The 10,387-nt window shown below is 35.1% G+C and overlaps 1 pseudogene; it reads right to left on the bottom strand.

The window, feature by feature from the left end:
• Positions 1-6,475: 6,475 nt before the first annotated feature.
• On the bottom strand, positions 6,476-7,423 carry LOC141516812 (olfactory receptor 5M11-like; annotated as a pseudogene).
• Between the last annotated feature and the right edge of the window lie 2,964 nt (positions 7,424-10,387).

Here is a 10,387-nt window from a genome sequence, read left to right as displayed (position 1 = left end):
TCCCCAGCTTTACCAAATCTAAAATAGTCTCTTCAATTTTGCACACATTGTTAAAATGGAGCCTGTATAGAGGACAACAAACAAGGTGGTAAAGAGCCTCAAGTTCATGTGATATGAGGCACTTATCAAGAAAAAGAGAAGATATGATGAAACACAAGAGTTCTCTTTCACTATTTGAAGGGTTTTCATATTGATGATGTAGTAGAATGATTCATATTGGCCACAGGAGGGCAAAAGCAAACCAAGCAAAAGCCTAGCCATTTAGGGTTTTATTTTTTGTTTTTGATTTTTAGTTTTTACAAGGCAATGTAGTTAAGTGGCTTGCCCAAGGTCACACAGCTAGATAATTATTAAATGTCTGAGGCCGGATTTGAACTCAGGTACTCCTGACTCCAGGGCTGGTGCTCTATCCACTGCGCCACCTAGCTGCCCCATTTAGTTTTGTTAGAATTTTTTTCTTTCAACAATTACAGGTACTTAAACAAGTGAGTTGGTTCCACTTTCACTAGAGGCCTTCATGCAAAGGTTGGTTGACCACTCGTGTTGTGTATTATAGATCCCTTTGTGGTTCAGTTCTAGTTTGGCCTGCCCAGACTGTGAATTCCCTCCAATAACTGAATTTTGTAATTGTGTGAAATAAAAAACTCGATAGAGAAAACTATTACATGTCTTGTAAAACCCAATTTCTTACTATTAAAAAGAAAGCGTATGATCATTTTCATAATAATAATAATAATAATGATGATGTCAGTTCTAAACTATTGTATGATAATTCACAAAAATCTGTCATTATCAATCTATGAGAATTTTTTCCATTGCACAAGACTCAGGTCTATAAAATCCAAATAAAACCACTGTTGTGGAATTTATTCCCTGAATGTGAGCAGAAGGGTAGAAGAAAGTTGCATGAGAAGTTAGGCTTCAGGAAACAACTCAAATTACTGAACCATCCAGTAGTACAACAGTACAACAAAGAAGGAGCAGGTAGAGATCCTAGATAATTGGTGGCAGGATAAGAATCTGGGGAATAGCAGGAGGGGATCAAGTGTTCAGTTCTGACTTAGCTTTTACATGTAATTTGGAAATGGATTCAAAGAATTCAACCATGAAATCACACGTATTTCTGTAATATTTCATCTTCTTGCATTTATCCTAGTATTTGATTCTGCCAAGATTTTGATTTTGATTTTTTTGTGCTTGTGGACTGACTCCACTTTCCATGCTATATTACTCCTTCCAGTCATGTGTCATCAATAAATTGTACATGCACGCCATTTCTTCTTTAATTTAAGCCCTTAATAATGTTACACAGCATAGAGCTAAGCCTGGACTACTCCAATGGAGACTTTCTGCAAAATTGATTTAGGATCATAAATGACTATTAGATCTCCAATCATTCAATCAGTGCTGAATCTGCCTAATTGCTCAACTATATTATCTGTATTGCCTTTATAAAGATAGATGAAAGACGTTATCAAGTGTTCTGTTCAAATTTAGATAAAATATAACTACAGCAACCCCATCAAGTATATAATTTCACATCAGGAAAGGAAATTAAGTTAGATTCCCCTGATCAATCTTTAATAATGATATCTTAGTGCTTTGAGATCATTCCACTAATAATTCAATGTATTCTTTTACCTACGTTACACAGTAGGTAGAGTGTTGGGACTGAATCCAGAAGGTCCCGAGTTCAAATCCTGACTTAGATAGATACTAGTTTGTAATCCTGAGGAAGTCATTGAAGAGTTGCCTCAGTTTCCTCACTTGTAACATGTGGAAAAGAATCACATGCATCACACAGGATTATTGTGAGGTTAAAATTGTAAAGGACTTAGTAAAATGTCTGGCAAATAATAGCAGTTGTCAAAATGTGAATTTTAATATTAATGGTAGACCCCCTTTCTTCATTTTACAAAAGATTAGACAGTAGTCCTGAGTCAATGTCAACCTGTTGCCCATGTAGCTTGCTTCAAAGTTTAGGGATTATCTCAGGACTATTCATTTTTCTATTTCCTAACTATTCTGACATTCTTTGAGGACTGAAGTCTCTTTTTCAGGCTCTTGGTGCTCCAGTTCTGTAGTGAATTTGGGGAAAGGGATTCATCCCTTGGCTCTTGGAATGTATCATTGACTCCAGACTAATCATATAGAATGAGCCAAGCCACTCTGCCTTTACTTGCCTTTTTTTACCCCCTAAAATGTCCTTAAAAATGCAATAGAAAAGGAATGAGAGACATAGTTAAACTTTTGCCTACTCATCAATTAAAAATGTTGGGAAATCTAATGCAATATCAAGAAGTGAGGGAAATCATTAAAAATTACAGATATCATGTGGGAATGTTAGACTTTTCTTACTGAGGAGAAGTCAGAAGATAACACCCCAGGGTTACTATTATCTTCATAGATCTGCCTTCGAGAAGTTGAAACTTGAAGGGCCCCAGACCTGAATCTTAGAACTTCAAAGACTACCAATATATATATATATATGTTGGATATTCTTAGGTATCCCTAGTCATTATCTATATTCTTATAATTTGCCTTAAAGCCTAGACCAGACAATTATATCCAGAAATGTCATCACAATAAATTTAATTTCAAATATATAAAGTTTATGCAATTTTTACAGTGGCTTCTGCATTACCACTCTATCTTCTACTTGAAAAGTATTTGTTGGTAAGTAGCATGAAGTCCAACAAACACCCAAATTCTACCTTGAATCTTTACAGACCTATAGTCCCCAATTTTGCCATCCCTTTCTTGTCCAATTAAATCACAATAAAAGTGGCTCAACAATGTCCTTTTCCAATTTTTTCAGCACTTTGCAATTAAATGATGCATTTTGGTGAAAATCATAGCCAGGATAGCATTCAGTTTACAGGTACAATGCAAGTCCACTATTATTTTGGTGTTCAGACACTGGACCCAATCCTGAGGGAGTCAGAGGTAAAGTTGTATTTTGCACTTTGCACAAATCTCTGCTATCAACAGCAAAGTAGAATGAAGAGAATACTCGGTTTGAAATGAGAACACCCCTGTTTAAATCCTTCTTTATTCACTTGCTACTTGCGTGATATGCGACAATGAGCAAACTCTTTGGATCTTAAGTTTTACCTCATCTACAAAATAAGTAACTTTGAAAATATATCTTGCTAAATCCTTCTAGCACTAAATCTATGATTATTGAATTCCATAGAATATCTATTTTTCTAACTTAGACCACTGGAGTTTCTCTCTTTTTCAAATGATAAATTTTGCACTTTCCCACAATCCCAGCATCTTCCTTCAGATTCTGGCAATTTCTGTTTGTTGACATTCTAGTCCATTTAAGAATCTAATTCAAATCTGACATTCAATGCTTTACATTCTAAATATAAATACTTTAAATTCCAAATTCCAGTTCTCCTGATGTATAAAATCATTTACTATGTGGACACAGACAATAAAATGTCTGTATCATCTGCTGATTTGATGTCTCAAATAAACACATCAATTCTATTTAACTGGAACATGATGGAGAATGATTGCCTTTCTGTATGGATTAGGTCATTAAAAATCTACTCTAGATCATAGAATGTTTACTGAGTTATAAAGTGCAATTTCCCCCATTTTAGTGTTTCCTGCATTGGCTAGAAATACCAGTTATACTCATTACTTTCCACTGTCACAGCCTTCAGTCTTCTATTTAGAGAATTCCCTTCTTCCTCCACCCTCCACCCCAATCACCCTCTTCCTCTTCCTCAAAAGGATAAAAACAATCCAGATAGCTGGAAAGTTGAGTCTTAATTGGAAAATACATGATATTCCAAATGACCCAACCTACCTGAGCAAGGACAACCTCTTCTTAGAGACACCTTAGGTCTTCTGGATGAATTTGGGTGAGTGGCTTATACCTTTCTCTCAATTTGAGACCTTGCTCCCTGAAGCATTTCTCTAATCCAGTCCAAAAGAGTAGCAGTCACTTGGGTAAATGTCTCCAGAGGAAAATCATAATTGGTGAAATCCTTTTCACTGTAAACATGAGTTTGGTTTGTATGTTACTGTTCCATTTACTTATTTATTTTATTTCAAGTGAGATTGTAGGAAGAATCTTTGTGGTGCTCACTTGGGAGCTCATTTGCTGAAATATCCCTTCAAATGGCATCATTGATCATCTTTTATCCCAAACAGATCATTATTGTGGAATAAGTCCCCAGATAAACATAACTATCAGATTTTGGAAACAAAAATAGTTTCTAGATATTATAGAATCAAACTATTTCTCATTACTTATGAGGAATCTGACTCACAGAGATCTAAAATTATTCAATAAAGATGACTCAGTGGGTTAGTGTTACAATGATTAAAACACAGGAATTCTGATTCTGAGGACATATTCATTCTACTTACACCATAATTTGTAATCTAATAGGCAACTCTTGTTGATTCACAGGATTATTGTTCATTTGGTAGATGAACACCTCCTTGTCATCCTCCTTTGTTTCTTCACATTGTTATATGTTTCCTGGGTCACAAACAAATTTTATTATTTCTTAAGTGAGGATGCTCCCTTCCCTGAGGATCTTTAACAACTTCTTTCTTTTAATTTATTTCTTTTTGCATGTTTGGCAAGACAATCACCATTTAGTCCCAACTGAACCTAGTTCATCTGTAATCTCTTTCTATTCGGTTTTCTGACCAACTTATAATGTCTGGGTTGAGAGCTAACAAGTCTGTGGCTGCTGTCACCCCTATTTTTGCCACCATCACTTGTGGCCATTGGATAATACTTTCCAGTTTCAGACTTCTCCTGCCTGTGTGTTTACTTTTCTTAACGCAGAAAAATATCTTACCCTGACCTTTTGTTTGCTCTGCTGCTTCAAAGTTTGATTTTGGGCGTTATGTTAAAGATTTGGAGAGTAGTGATTTAAAGGTTGGAGAATACTTTTGGGAGAGTTCAACTAGGAATCTGCCACTAATCCACCACCATACCTCCATTTGGACTCTAGATTTTTAACATTTTACAGTTGAGGACACTGACATGCTACAATTATGGGGGGGGAAGCTATTTTTAATTCAAAACAAATGTTAAAGGTCCTGCCACTTCTATTGAGTACAGAGTAATATGGTATCACAATACGGACATGACTTTCACTATATAGAATGCTAAAAAAATGATCAGTTGAAACAACTAGAGAAGTTTATTCTGGAGAAGAGAAGACAGTATAGCCATTGTCATTATCTTCAAGGTATCTGAAGATTTTCATATAAAAATGGCTTGGACTTATTCTGTTTTGTCCTAAGAATAAAACTAGAAACAAATTGTAAAAGATCCCAATAGTCAGATTTAGACCCAAAAGGAAGAGATCCATGTGATACCTTTTATCTGTCCTGTTATTAGATTTCTCACAAAGATATTTTCAATAAGCCAACAGAACATGAGCACATTTTCCAATACTTTTTAATTGAAGATTTTTATTTATTTTGAGTTTTACAATTTTTCCCCCAATCTTACTTCCCTCCCCCACCCCCACAGAAAGCAATTCATCAGTCTTTAGTGTCCAATACTTTTTAATACAATTTGAAAGAGAAGTTCATTGATCCACCATCATAATGATGCACAAAAAATTAAGAAAAGTAATAGTAAATTAGCGACTTATACCAGGACAGATTCAATTCAGAAATTATCAAAAGATGGAGCATTGATAAGGTGTTCTTAGTGGTGCAATGGGGACACTTGAATTGCTTGAATTTACATCAAGCCTTAGATATTTTATCTGCTTAGTTGCATCTGGGTTCCTCAAAATACAGTGCTCTATGGTATGAAAATTTATCATTTTAATGCTGTTATTGCCCTATTGAAGTCAAAGAATGAACTCTTGATTTTTAATTTGATGGATTTTTCTTAATTTTTTCTGCAGTTTCTAAAAGTTTCTTCAATGCCTCCTCCTGGGGACTTACTCTCCCTTTCCTTTTTTTTTTGTTTGATTTTTTTTTTTTGCCCCTTTCTTCTGGCTACCCTTGCTCATTCTTCCGTCATCAACTACTTTCCTAGAACTTCTTGGTTTCAGTTTTCTCATCTGTAAAATGGGAAAAATTAGTATCCACCTCACAGGATTGTTGTAAATATCAAATGAGGTAATATATGATATTTTTAATAAGTGACAAAGTGCTAGATATCTGTTTATTATTATTATTTTTGTTTTTAATTAGTTTGCTCAACTCCCTCAAAATATTTCTATTTCTTTAGGACTCAGTGAAGCATTTTTGATCTCTCTAATTTAATAATGTCTCCTTCCTCAAATTACCATCTAGTTAGCTATCTCTGCTTATGGTTCATCCCCAACCCAATAGGATATAAGATATTTGAGGGCAAGGGTAATTTTGCTTTTGCTTTTATATCCTCAGTCTAGACTAGTATGTAATAGCTAATAAATATACATAACATTGAATTGAGTGAATTAAATTGAATATTGTAATCTCTGATCAAGGAATATTATGATATATTCTTCATCAGATTCCTCCTGAGCACATTTCCCAAAGCTGCTTTCACATCTCTATTTCTCAGACTATAGATGAGAGGGTTCAGCACAGGACTCACAAAAGTATAGAACACAGCTATGATTTTGGATTCCTCAACAGTTTCATCAGTGGGAGGTCTTACATACATGCAGAAGAGAGTTCCATAAAATAATATAACAGCCATCATGTGAGAAACACAAGTGAAGAAGGCCTTCCACCTTCCTTCAGCAGAGTGAATATGAAGAATGGCTGCTAGGATGAAGGCTTAGGAGATGAGAATAATGGCAAGTGAATTGGAGAGGTTGAACCCAGCTGAGATGAACATGGCATGTTCTTTGACATAGGTATCAGAGCAGGACAGCTTGATGAGAGGGGGGTCAGCACAGTAGAAGTGGTTAATGACATTGCATCTACAGAAGGACAAGCGGAATGTTAAGATCGATTGGAGAAGACCATCAGAGAAGCCGTAGACATAGGGGAAGGTGGCCAGGCAGATGCAGACTCTCCTGGACATCTTCACACTATAGTGTAGTGGGCAAGAGATGGCAACATAGCTGTCATAGGCCATGGCAGCCAACATGTAATACTCAGTGAGCAGCAAAGTGATGAAAATATAGCACTGCACAAAGCAAACAGCAAAGGAAATGACCTTCCTTTCAGACAAGAAATTTGCCAGCATTTTGGGAGTTGCATTGGATGAATAGCACAAGTCTACAAAAGCCAAGTTTGAAAGAAAAAAGTACATGGGAGTATGAAGGTGGGGCTCAAATTTGATCAACATGATCATTTCAATGTTTCCTAAAAGGGTGAGAATGTAGATTCCAAGGAAAAGAACAAATAAAATATGCTGTAGTTCAGGACAATCTGTGAGTTCAAGGAGAATAAATTCAGTTACTGTGGTGTTGCCATTTTGATTTGTCATTTCTCTGGGTTTTGGTGGTCTTCTGATAGAAGTGGAAACAAGAGAAATGAATAAAAAATCATATAATATTACTCTTTGCATTTCACAGAATATTTTCCTTCAACCTTAAGCAACAAGGAGAGACATCTGTTTATTTTACCAAGAAGCAAATTGAAACCCATTAGACATAAAAATCCTGACAAATATGATAGTAAAAATATCTGTAAATGCATGAAGGACTTTTGTCTCCAAATGTAGTCTGAATCAATTAAAGCACACTGACATTTTTTATTCTTATTCAAAATATTGGGAATTTTGTGTGTGTGTGTATGTGTGTGTGTGTGTGTGTGTTTCAGATTGTCATTTCTTAATCTTATAGACTCTATCATCTAAACACAGACATGTAAAAATATACAAAAATGGCTAAATTCTTGGATACAACTTTCTCAGTTCTAGAGAAAACTCAAAATAAAATATTGAGAATCAGCTCTAGTCATACCCCTTCTTCTTCTATCAACAACTTCCCCCCAAAATGGAGAAGACATTACTATGTGCTTATGAGGTGCCTGTGAAACACATGCATGTGTACCCAAAAACACAACACAGAAACACACACACAAAAACAAATTCACTCATAGAATCAATGAATTGAAGAATTATAAAGGTTCTTGAAGCTTGCCTAGTAGTACAAAATTGAGGTCCAGGGAGAAGTGACTCCTTAAATATCAAATGACTAATTCATTAATTGATACTAAAGCAAGCTTGGAATAGTGCAGAATGCTTTCTATACTTTGTACATATTTGAATTTAGAGAGAGCATGCTAGAATAGAGAACCCTTGGACTTGAAGTCAAGACTACTATGAATGAGTCTTAATTGTTCTCAATGGCATTCTAAGACATGCATTGAATTAATTAGTATTGGAAAGCCTCTGTTCCTCTGATAGTAATGTTCTTTTAACCTCTCTTTGTCTAATTTTTTCTATCTTTCTCTCATTACCCTCCCCTCCTTTTTTTTGGTTCTTCATTTAGATAGATTGAATGCATTGTTATCTCTATGAAAGAAAAATTTTAATGATGTCATTTGTATATCAGCTCCTCATCTTTTTATCAACTCTTCATATTCTGTCTAATCATTCTACTGATAGCCCTGAAGGAATCTTCATGAAGTTTAGGTTTATTTTCATTTTAAGTCTTTAGAAATATACATTCCAAAGATAAAAGACAACTTTTAAAATTTTTATACAGACTATTTGATAGTCAATGGCCAATATCATCCTTCACCTTCTCCTTTTCCTTCACAGTCACACAATGCCCTTCTCATCAAGATTGAGCTAGCAGTAAAGGAAGATCTTCAGGTTCTGTCTAATTCTCCCTAGCAAGAGAAACATTTCTATCTGTATATTATAAAGGGGATACATAGCCAGTGTTTCACTAGAATACATGTTATTTTAGGATAAAAAGATGAGAGTTTCATCACTTCTAGGAGAGTTCATATGGGAAATATATTAGAGAACATGAATAAAAATCCCATAGGATAGACAAATATGGAATAGTTGGAATACTTATTGTTGGAGAAAAAATCAATATCAAGATGATCACAAATCAATTTTTTTTAACTTAAAGAGGACAACCCAAAGGGTTGACATTTGCTCAAGTCAAGTTATAGTATGCTGTCTATTGTCTACTGAAGGCCTCCAATGTTATAACTTTCATAGTGGATAATTTCTGCCATTGTTGCAAATGACTTGAATAAAAATGGGCATGGAATTCTTACATAATTTTCATATAAAATCTCCCAAGGGTACCTAAACCATTATATAACCAATTCAGAAGTCTAAGAAAGACTAGAAAAATTATATGAATGGAATAAGATTAAATTTATAAGAAACAAGTATAAAGTCCTACACTGTGATCTGAATTAGATTGGCAATGGTATCTTAGAAATTTAATTTTAAAAGACCTGAGTCTTATACTTTCTCATTTTCAGGCTGAGTATTTTGATCATTCTTGGGATCATAGACAATGTATTTCTCAATGTGTTCCCCTTTTTTCTCTGTTTACCCATTTCTCCACTCTGTGCCTGGTTTTTGTGGTGTTTCCTGAGCTTTTGAGCATTATTGGGACCCTCCCCCACAAGGATCTCAGTGTGTGAAGCTCCTGTATCTAAAGACTCCAAGAAAAATGGAAGTTGGGCTCAGGCCGTGATAGAGCTCAAAAAAGATTTTGAAAATCAGGTAAAGGAGACAGAAGGAAAAACTGAGACAAGAAATGAGAGAGATGCAGGAAAAGCATGAAAAAGAAGTCAGCAGCTTAGTCAAGGAGATACCAAAAAATGCTGAAGAAAATAACATGTTAAAAACCAGCATAGGTCAAATGGATAAAACAGTTCAAAAAGTTATTAAGGAGAAGAATGCTTTGAAAAGCAGAATTGGCCAGATGGAAAATGAGATAAGAAAGCTCTCTGAGGAAAACAAATCCCTCAGATGTAAAATGGAGCTAAAGGAAGCTGATGACTTTACAAGAAATCAAGATACAATACTTCGACACCAATAGAATGAAAAATTAGAAGAAAATGTAAAACATCTCATCGAAAAAACAACTGATCTGGAAAACAAATTCAGGAAAGATAATTTAAAAATTATTGGGATACCTGAAAGTCATGACCAAGAAAAGAGCCTAGACATCATTTTTAAAGAATTCCTACAGGAAAATTGTCCACATATATTAGAAGCAGAGGGAAAAATAGAAATTGAGAGAATCCACTGATCTCCCCTGGAAAGAGATCCAAACAAACAACACCCAGGAATATTATAGTCAAGTTCCAGCACTCCCAAGTCAAAGAGAAAATATTACAAGTAGCCAGAAGGACACAATTGAAATATTGTGGGGTTGCAGTCAGGACCACACAGGACTTAGCAGCAACTACATTAAGGGCTCATAGGGCTTGGAATATAATATTCCAGAAAGCAAAAGAGCTCAGAATG

This window comes from Macrotis lagotis, chromosome 3 (genome assembly GCF_037893015.1).
Source record: "Macrotis lagotis isolate mMagLag1 chromosome 3, bilby.v1.9.chrom.fasta, whole genome shotgun sequence".
NCBI lineage: Eukaryota > Metazoa > Chordata > Mammalia > Peramelemorphia > Peramelidae > Macrotis > Macrotis lagotis.
The sequence above is the reverse complement of the archived record's forward strand: the minus strand, read 5'-3'. Positions and strand labels throughout refer to the sequence as shown.